Below are 14782 nucleotides of genomic sequence, written 5' to 3' on the forward strand. Positions count from 1 at the left end.
TTGGGAATAGAAAAACTGTAAAAAGCCCTCTGAGAAAGCCCCCCTCTAACCTTTGATAGTAAGCTTTTCTGTAGTCTGCCTGTTGATGTATTTTCCGTTTGAACTGTGCACAACATGAAGAGACGGAACACTGGCGGCTTGTCACAATGCCCCCCGATGACATCACAATAGCGCTGCTGCCTAGAAAACAAGCTGCGCAGAAGAAGTTGTTCTTTGGGTGGGAGGGTGGGCTAGTGGAAGGAGGGGGCAATCTCTTTTTTTCCCGGGTGGTAGGGGGATGACAGGAGAAGGGAAGCGGGTGGTGAGAAAGGTACAGAGGGCAGGGTTTGGGGGCTGGGAAGGAAAGGGAAAAGATTAGGGTTTGGGGATGATGAAAGGGCTTTCTACGGGTAAGGATGGCAAAGGGTGGCAGTGACGGAAAGTCAGGCAACCTGTCCTGTCCGTCTTTTTGTATCGTGAATTGGAAAGACTGCAAGGGGGAGGGGAGTTGCTTGCGCCCTAAAGGAGGAGTTATTCAGATTCATTGCAGTGGGCGGCGGCTGCAAAACGCACCATTCTTCTTGTTTTGGCTCTGCAAAGCAGCCTTTTCAAGGGTTGGCTTGGGTGACAAAATGTCTTGTGTAGGCGTGGGTTTGTCTCCCTCTCGCTCTCTCTCCCTAAGATGTGTCCGGCATAGGCCAGGGTGCCACTCGAGGCCCAAACCAATTCTGGTTATCGCTTCTCGGCCTTTTGGCTAAGATCAAGTGTAGTATCTGTTCTTATCAGTTTAATATCTGATACGTCCCCTATCTGGGGACCATATATTAAATGGATTTTTAGAACAGGGAGATGGAAAAAGAGCTTGCTCTGTCCACTCCACGCATTGACCTGGTATTGCAGTACCTCCAGGAACGGTGCACCCCTTCTTAACCCAGTTTCCAAAAGCAGAACTCAATTCACCTGATTCATATTAGCCCGATTTAATGAATTGGAAGAAAGCATACGTCTTCATATGCACCTCAATTTGGCCCATTCACTTTTCACACTTCCTCCTTTTGTTTTTTATCTTTCACACTTTTGACTTTCTTTATTCATCCAAATAGCAAACTCATCACCACTCAACCTGACCAACTCGGCTATGTCCCCGTGCTGCAGTTCTCTGTCTTATCTAGATCATTTGCAATTGAATGGAATAGATCCCTTTTGGACAAAGTGGATTCACCTGCTGCTGCAGTGACCACAGGTGTGATAACATCTAGAATTGGCATCTGGTGCGATCTCTCCGCTTCCACTCCAAAGAAAGTTACCTGTTTATTCCTATCATGCATTGGTTTTTGGGGTTTTCTTTGAGTAATGATGATCTCTTTAGTAGTCTGTTGGCGCCCTCTCCTGGAGGAATAGTTTGCTTGCTCTTGGACATTCTAAAAGAGAGGTCATGATAGACATTGAGCTTCTGAGCTCAATTGGGGACAGTCATGGGTGATGAATGTTTGCAACCTACTGCGAAGCCTCATACCGCAATATAAGGAACGTCAAATACTAAGAAAGGGCGGCCTATGAAAGAATTACTACTTTCAATAAGTACACTTAAACGGCTAATTGGGAATAGAAAAACTGTAAAAAGCCCTCTGAGAAAGCCCCCCTCTAACCTTTGATAGTAAGCTTTTCTGTAGTCTGCCTGTTGATGTATTTTCCGTTTGAACTGTGCACAACATGAAGAGACGGAACACTGGCGGCTTGTCACAATGCCCCCCGATGACATCACAATAGCGCTGCTGCCTAGAAAACAAGCTGCGCAGAAGAAGTTGTTCTTTGGGTGGGAGGGTGGGCTAGTGGAAGGAGGGGGCAATCTCTTTTTTTCCCGGGTGGTAGGGGGATGACAGGAGAAGGGAAGCGGGTGGTGAGAAAGGTACAGAGGGCAGGGTTTGGGGGCTGGGAAGGAAAGGGAAAAGATTAGGGTTTGGGGATGATGAAAGGGCTTTCTACGGGTAAGGATGGCAAAGGGTGGCAGTGACGGAAAGTCAGGCAACCTGTCCTGTCCGTCTTTTTGTATCGTGAATTGGAAAGACTGCAAGGGGGAGGGGAGTTGCTTGCGCCCTAAAGGAGGAGTTATTCAGATTCATTGCAGTGGGCGGCGGCTGCAAAACGCACCATTCTTCTTGTTTTGGCTCTGCAAAGCAGCCTTTTCAAGGGTTGGCTTGGGTGACAAAATGTCTTGTGTAGGCGTGGGTTTGTCTCCCTCTCGCTCTCTCTCCCTAAGATGTGTCCGGCATAGGCCAGGGTGCCACTCGAGGCCCAAACCAATTCTGGTTATCGCTTCTCGGCCTTTTGGCTAAGATCAAGTGTAGTATCTGTTCTTATCAGTTTAATATCTGATACGTCCCCTATCTGGGGACCATATATTAAATGGATTTTTAGAACAGGGAGATGGAAAAAGAGCTTGCTCTGTCCACTCCACGCATTGACCTGGTATTGCAGTACCTCCAGGAACGGTGCACCCCTTCTTAACCCAGTTTCCAAAAGCAGAACTCAATTCACCTGATTCATATTAGCCCGATTTAATGAATTGGAAGAAAGCATACGTCTTCATATGCACCTCAATTTGGCCCATTCACTTTTCACACTTCCTCCTTTTGTTTTTTATCTTTCACACTTTTGACTTTCTTTATTCATCCAAATAGCAAACTCATCACCACTCAACCTGACCAACTCGGCTATGTCCCCGTGCTGCAGTTCTCTGTCTTATCTAGATCATTTGCAATTGAATGGAATAGATCCCTTTTGGACAAAGTGGATTCACCTGCTGCTGCAGTGACCACAGGTGTGATAACATCTAGAATTGGCATCTGGTGCGATCTCTCCGCTTCCACTCCAAAGAAAGTTACCTGTTTATTCCTATCATGCATTGGTTTTTGGGGTTTTCTTTGAGTAATGATGATCTCTTTAGTAGTCTGTTGGCGCCCTCTCCTGGAGGAATAGTTTGCTTGCTCTTGGACATTCTAAAAGAGAGGTCATGATAGACATTGAGCTTCTGAGCTCAATTGGGGACAGTCATGGGTGATGAATGTTTGCAACCTACTGCGAAGCCTCATACCGCAATATAAGGAACGTCAAATACTAAGAAAGGGCGGCCTATGAAAGAATTACTACTTTCAATAAGTACACTTAAACGGCTAATTGGGAATAGAAAAACTGTAAAAAGCCCTCTGAGAAAGCCCCCCTCTAACCTTTGATAGTAAGCTTTTCTGTAGTCTGCCTGTTGATGTATTTTCCGTTTGAACTGTGCACAACATGAAGAGACGGAACACTGGCGGCTTGTCACAATGCCCCCCGATGACATCACAATAGCGCTGCTGCCTAGAAAACAAGCTGCGCAGAAGAAGTTGTTCTTTGGGTGGGAGGGTGGGCTAGTGGAAGGAGGGGGCAATCTCTTTTTTTCCCGGGTGGTAGGGGGATGACAGGAGAAGGGAAGCGGGTGGTGAGAAAGGTACAGAGGGCAGGGTTTGGGGGCTGGGAAGGAAAGGGAAAAGATTAGGGTTTGGGGATGATGAAAGGGCTTTCTACGGGTAAGGATGGCAAAGGGTGGCAGTGACGGAAAGTCAGGCAACCTGTCCTGTCCGTCTTTTTGTATCGTGAATTGGAAAGACTGCAAGGGGGAGGGGAGTTGCTTGCGCCCTAAAGGAGGAGTTATTCAGATTCATTGCAGTGGGCGGCGGCTGCAAAACGCACCATTCTTCTTGTTTTGGCTCTGCAAAGCAGCCTTTTCAAGGGTTGGCTTGGGTGACAAAATGTCTTGTGTAGGCGTGGGTTTGTCTCCCTCTCGCTCTCTCTCCCTAAGATGTGTCCGGCATAGGCCAGGGTGCCACTCGAGGCCCAAACCAATTCTGGTTATCGCTTCTCGGCCTTTTGGCTAAGATCAAGTGTAGTATCTGTTCTTATCAGTTTAATATCTGATACGTCCCCTATCTGGGGACCATATATTAAATGGATTTTTAGAACAGGGAGATGGAAAAAGAGCTTGCTCTGTCCACTCCACGCATTGACCTGGTATTGCAGTACCTCCAGGAACGGTGCACCCCTTCTTAACCCAGTTTCCAAAAGCAGAACTCAATTCACCTGATTCATATTAGCCCGATTTAATGAATTGGAAGAAAGCATACGTCTTCATATGCACCTCAATTTGGCCCATTCACTTTTCACACTTCCTCCTTTTGTTTTTTATCTTTCACACTTTTGACTTTCTTTATTCATCCAAATAGCAAACTCATCACCACTCAACCTGACCAACTCGGCTATGTCCCCGTGCTGCAGTTCTCTGTCTTATCTAGATCATTTGCAATTGAATGGAATAGATCCCTTTTGGACAAAGTGGATTCACCTGCTGCTGCAGTGACCACAGGTGTGATAACATCTAGAATTGGCATCTGGTGCGATCTCTCCGCTTCCACTCCAAAGAAAGTTACCTGTTTATTCCTATCATGCATTGGTTTTTGGGGTTTTCTTTGAGTAATGATGATCTCTTTAGTAGTCTGTTGGCGCCCTCTCCTGGAGGAATAGTTTGCTTGCTCTTGGACATTCTAAAAGAGAGGTCATGATAGACATTGAGCTTCTGAGCTCAATTGGGGACAGTCATGGGTGATGAATGTTTGCAACCTACTGCGAAGCCTCATACCGCAATATAAGGAACGTCAAATACTAAGAAAGGGCGGCCTATGAAAGAATTACTACTTTCAATAAGTACACTTAAACGGCTAATTGGGAATAGAAAAACTGTAAAAAGCCCTCTGAGAAAGCCCCCCTCTAACCTTTGATAGTAAGCTTTTCTGTAGTCTGCCTGTTGATGTATTTTCCGTTTGAACTGTGCACAACATGAAGAGACGGAACACTGGCGGCTTGTCACAATGCCCCCCGATGACATCACAATAGCGCTGCTGCCTAGAAAACAAGCTGCGCAGAAGAAGTTGTTCTTTGGGTGGGAGGGTGGGCTAGTGGAAGGAGGGGGCAATCTCTTTTTTTCCCGGGTGGTAGGGGGATGACAGGAGAAGGGAAGCGGGTGGTGAGAAAGGTACAGAGGGCAGGGTTTGGGGGCTGGGAAGGAAAGGGAAAAGATTAGGGTTTGGGGATGATGAAAGGGCTTTCTACGGGTAAGGATGGCAAAGGGTGGCAGTGACGGAAAGTCAGGCAACCTGTCCTGTCCGTCTTTTTGTATCGTGAATTGGAAAGACTGCAAGGGGGAGGGGAGTTGCTTGCGCCCTAAAGGAGGAGTTATTCAGATTCATTGCAGTGGGCGGCGGCTGCAAAACGCACCATTCTTCTTGTTTTGGCTCTGCAAAGCAGCCTTTTCAAGGGTTGGCTTGGGTGACAAAATGTCTTGTGTAGGCGTGGGTTTGTCTCCCTCTCGCTCTCTCTCCCTAAGATGTGTCCGGCATAGGCCAGGGTGCCACTCGAGGCCCAAACCAATTCTGGTTATCGCTTCTCGGCCTTTTGGCTAAGATCAAGTGTAGTATCTGTTCTTTGGCTAAGATCAAGTGTAGTATCGTTCGAAAAGGTGGTTTAAGGCTCCGGCCACCTTAGTACAATGATGCAATGCACACTGGAAGGTTGCACTTGTTAGTACTTTGGGAGGATAGTATATCCATCTAGAGGAAACCATGGCCCTACCAGGATTGAGGCTATTAGACTGAGTAAGTGTGGGGGTTATGGTGCAATGTGCCCCAGGAATGGACACCCTGGAGGGAGTCTGAACTTGCTAGGTTGGGACCCTGGTAAGCCTCAGACTCTGTCGCACGCCGTGCCTTGCCTATTCATACTTTCCAAGCATATTGCCCTATCCTGGCCTTCTGGCTAAGAAGGGAAATTTTTATAATCCCGGTCGGAGGTCCGGTCAGCTTTGGGCTGAGAAACCAACACCCGGTTGGAGGTCCGGGTCAGCTTTGGCTGAGAAACCAACACCCGGTTGGAGGTCCGGTTAGCCTTGGGCTGAGAAACCAACACCCGGTTGGAGGTCCGGTCAGCCTTGGGCTGAGAAACCAACACCCGGTTGGAGGTCCGGTCAGCCTTGGGCTGAGAAACCAACACCGGTTGACGGTCCGGGCAGTCTCGGCTGCGAAACCAACGACTAGTAGCTCCCTACTCCACTTGGGTAAGATGCCTCGGTGGACGCTGGGAGCAACAACAAGGCTCAACCAGGCTTCGGCTTGGGGGAGCACCGAAGATCCCTGACCCTCGCTGTGGCCTTCTGGCTCGGAGGGACGGGGTTGATTTTTGGGGATCCTCTTCTCACGGAGGGGTCCACACGAATCCTAGCCTTTGCACTGTTTTTGGTGTGACTTCGGTCATGCATTTTTGCGGTGCTTTGGAAAGCTTCATTAAATCAAAAAAATCTGTTCTTATCAGTTTAATATCTGATACGTCCCCTATCTGGGGACCATATATTAAATGGATTTTTAGAACAGGGAGATGGAAAAAGAGCTTGCTCTGTCCACTCCACGCATTGACCTGGTATTGCAGTACCTCCAGGAACGGTGCACCCCTTCTTAACCCAGTTTCCAAAAGCAGAACTCAATTCACCTGATTCATATTAGCCCGATTTAATGAATTGGAAGAAAGCATACGTCTTCATATGCACCTCAATTTGGCCCATTCACTTTTCACACTTCCTCCTTTTGTTTTTTATCTTTCACACTTTTGACTTTCTTTATTCATCCAAATAGCAAACTCATCACCACTCAACCTGACCAACTCGGCTATGTCCCCGTGCTGCAGTTCTCTGTCTTATCTAGATCATTTGCAATTGAATGGAATAGATCCCTTTTGGACAAAGTGGATTCACCTGCTGCTGCAGTGACCACAGGTGTGATAACATCTAGAATTGGCATCTGGTGCGATCTCTCCGCTTCCACTCCAAAGAAAGTTACCTGTTTATTCCTATCATGCATTGGTTTTTGGGGTTTTCTTTGAGTAATGATGATCTCTTTAGTAGTCTGTTGGCGCCCTCTCCTGGAGGAATAGTTTGCTTGCTCTTGGACATTCTAAAAGAGAGGTCATGATAGACATTGAGCTTCTGAGCTCAATTGGGGACAGTCATGGGTGATGAATGTTTGCAACCTACTGCGAAGCCTCATACCGCAATATAAGGAACGTCAAATACTAAGAAAGGGCGGCCTATGAAAGAATTACTACTTTCAATAAGTACACTTAAACGGCTAATTGGGAATAGAAAAACTGTAAAAAGCCCTCTGAGAAAGCCCCCCTCTAACCTTTGATAGTAAGCTTTTCTGTAGTCTGCCTGTTGATGTATTTTCCGTTTGAACTGTGCACAACATGAAGAGACGGAACACTGGCGGCTTGTCACAATGCCCCCCGATGACATCACAATAGCGCTGCTGCCTAGAAAACAAGCTGCGCAGAAGAAGTTGTTCTTTGGGTGGGAGGGTGGGCTAGTGGAAGGAGGGGGCAATCTCTTTTTTTCCCGGGTGGTAGGGGGATGACAGGAGAAGGGAAGCGGGTGGTGAGAAAGGTACAGAGGGCAGGGTTTGGGGGCTGGGAAGGAAAGGGAAAAGATTAGGGTTTGGGGATGATGAAAGGGCTTTCTACGGGTAAGGATGGCAAAGGGTGGCAGTGACGGAAAGTCAGGCAACCTGTCCTGTCCGTCTTTTTGTATCGTGAATTGGAAAGACTGCAAGGGGGAGGGGAGTTGCTTGCGCCCTAAAGGAGGAGTTATTCAGATTCATTGCAGTGGGCGGCGGCTGCAAAACGCACCATTCTTCTTGTTTTGGCTCTGCAAAGCAGCCTTTTCAAGGGTTGGCTTGGGTGACAAAATGTCTTGTGTAGGCGTGGGTTTGTCTCCCTCTCGCTCTCTCTCCCTAAGATGTGTCCGGCATAGGCCAGGGTGCCACTCGAGGCCCAAACCAATTCTGGTTATCGCTTCTCGGCCTTTTGGCTAAGATCAAGTGTAGTATCTGTTCTTTGGCTAAGATCAAGTGTAGTATCGTTCGAAAAGGTGGTTTAAGGCTCCGGCCACCTTAGTACAATGATGCAATGCACACTGGAAGGTTGCACTTGTTAGTACTTTGGGAGGATAGTATATCCATCTAGAGGAAACCATGGCCCTACCAGGATTGAGGCTATTAGACTGAGTAAGTGTGGGGGTTATGGTGCAATGTGCCCCAGGAATGGACACCCTGGAGGGAGTCTGAACTTGCTAGGTTGGGACCCTGGTAAGCCTCAGACTCTGTCGCACGCCGTGCCTTGCCTATTCATACTTTCCAAGCATATTGCCCTATCCTGGCCTTCTGGCTAAGAAGGGAAATTTTTATAATCCCGGTCGGAGGTCCGGTCAGCTTTGGGCTGAGAAACCAACACCCGGTTGGAGGTCCGGGTCAGCTTTGGCTGAGAAACCAACACCCGGTTGGAGGTCCGGTTAGCCTTGGGCTGAGAAACCAACACCCGGTTGGAGGTCCGGTCAGCCTTGGGCTGAGAAACCAACACCCGGTTGGAGGTCCGGTCAGCCTTGGGCTGAGAAACCAACACCGGTTGACGGTCCGGGCAGTCTCGGCTGCGAAACCAACGACTAGTAGCTCCCTACTCCACTTGGGTAAGATGCCTCGGTGGACGCTGGGAGCAACAACAAGGCTCAACCAGGCTTCGGCTTGGGGGAGCACCGAAGATCCCTGACCCTCGCTGTGGCCTTCTGGCTCGGAGGGACGGGGTTGATTTTTGGGGATCCTCTTCTCACGGAGGGGTCCACACGAATCCTAGCCTTTGCACTGTTTTTGGTGTGACTTCGGTCATGCATTTTTGCGGTGCTTTGGAAAGCTTCATTAAATCAAAAAAATCTGTTCTTATCAGTTTAATATCTGATACGTCCCCTATCTGGGGACCATATATTAAATGGATTTTTAGAACAGGGAGATGGAAAAAGAGCTTGCTCTGTCCACTCCACGCATTGACCTGGTATTGCAGTACCTCCAGGAACGGTGCACCCCTTCTTAACCCAGTTTCCAAAAGCAGAACTCAATTCACCTGATTCATATTAGCCCGATTTAATGAATTGGAAGAAAGCATACGTCTTCATATGCACCTCAATTTGGCCCATTCACTTTTCACACTTCCTCCTTTTGTTTTTTATCTTTCACACTTTTGACTTTCTTTATTCATCCAAATAGCAAACTCATCACCACTCAACCTGACCAACTCGGCTATGTCCCCGTGCTGCAGTTCTCTGTCTTATCTAGATCATTTGCAATTGAATGGAATAGATCCCTTTTGGACAAAGTGGATTCACCTGCTGCTGCAGTGACCACAGGTGTGATAACATCTAGAATTGGCATCTGGTGCGATCTCTCCGCTTCCACTCCAAAGAAAGTTACCTGTTTATTCCTATCATGCATTGGTTTTTGGGGTTTTCTTTGAGTAATGATGATCTCTTTAGTAGTCTGTTGGCGCCCTCTCCTGGAGGAATAGTTTGCTTGCTCTTGGACATTCTAAAAGAGAGGTCATGATAGACATTGAGCTTCTGAGCTCAATTGGGGACAGTCATGGGTGATGAATGTTTGCAACCTACTGCGAAGCCTCATACCGCAATATAAGGAACGTCAAATACTAAGAAAGGGCGGCCTATGAAAGAATTACTACTTTCAATAAGTACACTTAAACGGCTAATTGGGAATAGAAAAACTGTAAAAAGCCCTCTGAGAAAGCCCCCCTCTAACCTTTGATAGTAAGCTTTTCTGTAGTCTGCCTGTTGATGTATTTTCCGTTTGAACTGTGCACAACATGAAGAGACGGAACACTGGCGGCTTGTCACAATGCCCCCCGATGACATCACAATAGCGCTGCTGCCTAGAAAACAAGCTGCGCAGAAGAAGTTGTTCTTTGGGTGGGAGGGTGGGCTAGTGGAAGGAGGGGGCAATCTCTTTTTTTCCCGGGTGGTAGGGGGATGACAGGAGAAGGGAAACGGGTGGTGAGAAAGGTACAGAGGGCAGGGTTTGGGGGCTGGGAAGGAAAGGGAAAAGATTAGGGTTTGGGGATGATGAAAGGGCTTTCTACGGGTAAGGATGGCAAAGGGTGGCAGTGACGGAAAGTCAGGCAACCTGTCCTGTCCGTCTTTTTGTATCGTGAATTGGAAAGACTGCAAGGGGGAGGGGAGTTGCTTGCGCCCTAAAGGAGGAGTTATTCAGATTCATTGCAGTGGGCGGCGGCTGCAAAACGCACCATTCTTCTTGTTTTGGCTCTGCAAAGCAGCCTTTTCAAGGGTTGGCTTGGGTGACAAAATGTCTTGTGTAGGCGTGGGTTTGTCTCCCTCTCGCTCTCTCTCCCTAAGATGTGTCCGGCATAGGCCAGGGTGCCACTCGAGGCCCAAACCAATTCTGGTTATCGCTTCTCGGCCTTTTGGCTAAGATCAAGTGTAGTATCTGTTCTTATCAGTTTAATATCTGATACGTCCCCTATCTGGGGACCATATATTAAATGGATTTTTAGAACAGGGAGATGGAAAAAGAGCTTGCTCTGTCCACTCCACGCATTGACCTGGTATTGCAGTACCTCCAGGAACGGTGCACCCCTTCTTAACCCAGTTTCCAAAAGCAGAACTCAATTCACCTGATTCATATTAGCCCGATTTAATGAATTGGAAGAAAGCATACGTCTTCATATGCACCTCAATTTGGCCCATTCACTTTTCACACTTCCTCCTTTTGTTTTTTATCTTTCACACTTTTGACTTTCTTTATTCATCCAAATAGCAAACTCATCACCACTCAACCTGACCAACTCGGCTATGTCCCCGTGCTGCAGTTCTCTGTCTTATCTAGATCATTTGCAATTGAATGGAATAGATCCCTTTTGGACAAAGTGGATTCACCTGCTGCTGCAGTGACCACAGGTGTGATAACATCTAGAATTGGCATCTGGTGCGATCTCTCCGCTTCCACTCCAAAGAAAGTTACCTGTTTATTCCTATCATGCATTGGTTTTTGGGGTTTTCTTTGAGTAATGATGATCTCTTTAGTAGTCTGTTGGCGCCCTCTCCTGGAGGAATAGTTTGCTTGCTCTTGGACATTCTAAAAGAGAGGTCATGATAGACATTGAGCTTCTGAGCTCAATTGGGGACAGTCATGGGTGATGAATGTTTGCAACCTACTGCGAAGCCTCATACCGCAATATAAGGAACGTCAAATACTAAGAAAGGGCGGCCTATGAAAGAATTACTACTTTCAATAAGTACACTTAAACGGCTAATTGGGAATAGAAAAACTGTAAAAAGCCCTCTGAGAAAGCCCCCCTCTAACCTTTGATAGTAAGCTTTTCTGTAGTCTGCCTGTTGATGTATTTTCCGTTTGAACTGTGCACAACATGAAGAGACGGAACACTGGCGGCTTGTCACAATGCCCCCCGATGACATCACAATAGCGCTGCTGCCTAGAAAACAAGCTGCGCAGAAGAAGTTGTTCTTTGGGTGGGAGGGTGGGCTAGTGGAAGGAGGGGGCAATCTCTTTTTTTCCCGGGTGGTAGGGGGATGACAGGAGAAGGGAAGCGGGTGGTGAGAAAGGTACAGAGGGCAGGGTTTGGGGGCTGGGAAGGAAAGGGAAAAGATTAGGGTTTGGGGATGATGAAAGGGCTTTCTACGGGTAAGGATGGCAAAGGGTGGCAGTGACGGAAAGTCAGGCAACCTGTCCTGTCCGTCTTTTTGTATCGTGAATTGGAAAGACTGCAAGGGGGAGGGGAGTTGCTTGCGCCCTAAAGGAGGAGTTATTCAGATTCATTGCAGTGGGCGGCGGCTGCAAAACGCACCATTCTTCTTGTTTTGGCTCTGCAAAGCAGCCTTTTCAAGGGTTGGCTTGGGTGACAAAATGTCTTGTGTAGGCGTGGGTTTGTCTCCCTCTCGCTCTCTCTCCCTAAGATGTGTCCGGCATAGGCCAGGGTGCCACTCGAGGCCCAAACCAATTCTGGTTATCGCTTCTCGGCCTTTTGGCTAAGATCAAGTGTAGTATCTGTTCTTATCAGTTTAATATCTGATACGTCCCCTATCTGGGGACCATATATTAAATGGATTTTTAGAACAGGGAGATGGAAAAAGAGCTTGCTCTGTCCACTCCACGCATTGACCTGGTATTGCAGTACCTCCAGGAACGGTGCACCCCTTCTTAACCCAGTTTCCAAAAGCAGAACTCAATTCACCTGATTCATATTAGCCCGATTTAATGAATTGGAAGAAAGCATACGTCTTCATATGCACCTCAATTTGGCCCATTCACTTTTCACACTTCCTCCTTTTGTTTTTTATCTTTCACACTTTTGACTTTCTTTATTCATCCAAATAGCAAACTCATCACCACTCAACCTGACCAACTCGGCTATGTCCCCGTGCTGCAGTTCTCTGTCTTATCTAGATCATTTGCAATTGAATGGAATAGATCCCTTTTGGACAAAGTGGATTCACCTGCTGCTGCAGTGACCACAGGTGTGATAACATCTAGAATTGGCATCTGGTGCGATCTCTCCGCTTCCACTCCAAAGAAAGTTACCTGTTTATTCCTATCATGCATTGGTTTTTGGGGTTTTCTTTGAGTAATGATGATCTCTTTAGTAGTCTGTTGGCGCCCTCTCCTGGAGGAATAGTTTGCTTGCTCTTGGACATTCTAAAAGAGAGGTCATGATAGACATTGAGCTTCTGAGCTCAATTGGGGACAGTCATGGGTGATGAATGTTTGCAACCTACTGCGAAGCCTCATACCGCAATATAAGGAACGTCAAATACTAAGAAAGGGCGGCCTATGAAAGAATTACTACTTTCAATAAGTACACTTAAACGGCTAATTGGGAATAGAAAAACTGTAAAAAGCCCTCTGAGAAAGCCCCCCTCTAACCTTTGATAGTAAGCTTTTCTGTAGTCTGCCTGTTGATGTATTTTCCGTTTGAACTGTGCACAACATGAAGAGACGGAACACTGGCGGCTTGTCACAATGCCCCCCGATGACATCACAATAGCGCTGCTGCCTAGAAAACAAGCTGCGCAGAAGAAGTTGTTCTTTGGGTGGGAGGGTGGGCTAGTGGAAGGAGGGGGCAATCTCTTTTTTTCCCGGGTGGTAGGGGGATGACAGGAGAAGGGAAGCGGGTGGTGAGAAAGGTACAGAGGGCAGGGTTTGGGGGCTGGGAAGGAAAGGGAAAAGATTAGGGTTTGGGGATGATGAAAGGGCTTTCTACGGGTAAGGATGGCAAAGGGTGGCAGTGACGGAAAGTCAGGCAACCTGTCCTGTCCGTCTTTTTGTATCGTGAATTGGAAAGACTGCAAGGGGGAGGGGAGTTGCTTGCGCCCTAAAGGAGGAGTTATTCAGATTCATTGCAGTGGGCGGCGGCTGCAAAACGCACCATTCTTCTTGTTTTGGCTCTGCAAAGCAGCCTTTTCAAGGGTTGGCTTGGGTGACAAAATGTCTTGTGTAGGCGTGGGTTTGTCTCCCTCTCGCTCTCTCTCCCTAAGATGTGTCCGGCATAGGCCAGGGTGCCACTCGAGGCCCAAACCAATTCTGGTTATCGCTTCTCGGCCTTTTGGCTAAGATCAAGTGTAGTATCTGTTCTTATCAGTTTAATATCTGATACGTCCCCTATCTGGGGACCATATATTAAATGGATTTTTAGAACAGGGAGATGGAAAAAGAGCTTGCTCTGTCCACTCCACGCATTGACCTGGTATTGCAGTACCTCCAGGAACGGTGCACCCCTTCTTAACCCAGTTTCCAAAAGCAGAACTCAATTCACCTGATTCATATTAGCCCGATTTAATGAATTGGAAGAAAGCATACGTCTTCATATGCACCTCAATTTGGCCCATTCACTTTTCACACTTCCTCCTTTTGTTTTTTATCTTTCACACTTTTGACTTTCTTTATTCATCCAAATAGCAAACTCATCACCACTCAACCTGACCAACTCGGCTATGTCCCCGTGCTGCAGTTCTCTGTCTTATCTAGATCATTTGCAATTGAATGGAATAGATCCCTTTTGGACAAAGTGGATTCACCTGCTGCTGCAGTGACCACAGGTGTGATAACATCTAGAATTGGCATCTGGTGCGATCTCTCCGCTTCCACTCCAAAGAAAGTTACCTGTTTATTCCTATCATGCATTGGTTTTTGGGGTTTTCTTTGAGTAATGATGATCTCTTTAGTAGTCTGTTGGCGCCCTCTCCTGGAGGAATAGTTTGCTTGCTCTTGGACATTCTAAAAGAGAGGTCATGATAGACATTGAGCTTCTGAGCTCAATTGGGGACAGTCATGGGTGATGAATGTTTGCAACCTACTGCGAAGCCTCATACCGCAATATAAGGAACGTCAAATACTAAGAAAGGGCGGCCTATGAAAGAATTACTACTTTCAATAAGTACACTTAAACGGCTAATTGGGAATAGAAAAACTGTAAAAAGCCCTCTGAGAAAGCCCCCCTCTAACCTTTGATAGTAAGCTTTTCTGTAGTCTGCCTGTTGATGTATTTTCCGTTTGAACTGTGCACAACATGAAGAGACGGAACACTGGCGGCTTGTCACAATGCCCCCCGATGACATCACAATAGCGCTGCTGCCTAGAAAACAAGCTGCGCAGAAGAAGTTGTTCTTTGGGTGGGAGGGTGGGCTAGTGGAAGGAGGGGGCAATCTCTTTTTTTCCCGGGTGGTAGGGGGATGACAGGAGAAGGGAAGCGGGTGGTGAGAAAGGTACAGAGGGCAGGGTTTGGGGGCTGGGAAGGAAAGGGAAAAGATTAGGGTTTGGGGATGATGAAAGGGCTTTCTACGGGTAAGGATGGCAAAGGG

At 47.3% G+C, this 14782-nt stretch overlaps 8 non-coding genes and 2 pseudogenes across 8 annotated transcripts; all 10 read left to right on the forward strand.

The window, feature by feature from the left end:
* The first annotated feature begins 713 nt into the window (after positions 1-713).
* On the forward strand, positions 714-904 carry LOC142268415 (U2 spliceosomal RNA). Its single transcript, XR_012734120.1, has one exon. It is a non-coding gene; the product is annotated as a U2 spliceosomal RNA (small nuclear RNA).
* Positions 905-2291: 1387 nt separating this feature from the next.
* Positions 2292-2482, forward strand: LOC142268416 (U2 spliceosomal RNA). The gene has a single exon (XR_012734121.1). It is a non-coding gene; the product is annotated as a U2 spliceosomal RNA (small nuclear RNA).
* Positions 2483-3869: 1387 nt separating this feature from the next.
* LOC142268417 (U2 spliceosomal RNA) lies at positions 3870-4060 on the forward strand. The gene has a single exon (XR_012734122.1). It is a non-coding gene; the product is annotated as a U2 spliceosomal RNA (small nuclear RNA).
* Positions 4061-5447: 1387 nt separating this feature from the next.
* LOC142268395 (U2 spliceosomal RNA) lies at positions 5448-5598 on the forward strand (annotated as a pseudogene).
* A 718-nt stretch (positions 5599-6316) lies between these two features.
* On the forward strand, positions 6317-6514 carry LOC142268386 (U2 spliceosomal RNA). The gene has a single exon (XR_012734102.1). It is a non-coding gene; the product is annotated as a U2 spliceosomal RNA (small nuclear RNA).
* Positions 6515-7901: 1387 nt separating this feature from the next.
* On the forward strand, positions 7902-8052 carry LOC142268396 (U2 spliceosomal RNA; annotated as a pseudogene).
* Positions 8053-8770: 718 nt separating this feature from the next.
* LOC142268389 (U2 spliceosomal RNA) lies at positions 8771-8968 on the forward strand. Its single transcript, XR_012734104.1, has one exon. It is a non-coding gene; the product is annotated as a U2 spliceosomal RNA (small nuclear RNA).
* Positions 8969-10355: 1387 nt separating this feature from the next.
* LOC142268418 (U2 spliceosomal RNA) lies at positions 10356-10546 on the forward strand. Its single transcript, XR_012734123.1, has one exon. It is a non-coding gene; the product is annotated as a U2 spliceosomal RNA (small nuclear RNA).
* A 1387-nt stretch (positions 10547-11933) lies between these two features.
* On the forward strand, positions 11934-12124 carry LOC142268419 (U2 spliceosomal RNA). Its single transcript, XR_012734124.1, has one exon. It is a non-coding gene; the product is annotated as a U2 spliceosomal RNA (small nuclear RNA).
* A 1387-nt stretch (positions 12125-13511) lies between these two features.
* Positions 13512-13702, forward strand: LOC142268420 (U2 spliceosomal RNA). Its single transcript, XR_012734125.1, has one exon. It is a non-coding gene; the product is annotated as a U2 spliceosomal RNA (small nuclear RNA).
* Positions 13703-14782: the final 1080 nt, after the last annotated feature.

The sequence above is a fragment of the Anomaloglossus baeobatrachus genome, unplaced genomic scaffold, assembly GCF_048569485.1.
Source record: "Anomaloglossus baeobatrachus isolate aAnoBae1 unplaced genomic scaffold, aAnoBae1.hap1 Scaffold_3016, whole genome shotgun sequence".
In the NCBI taxonomy this organism is placed as follows: domain Eukaryota; kingdom Metazoa; phylum Chordata; class Amphibia; order Anura; family Aromobatidae; genus Anomaloglossus; species Anomaloglossus baeobatrachus.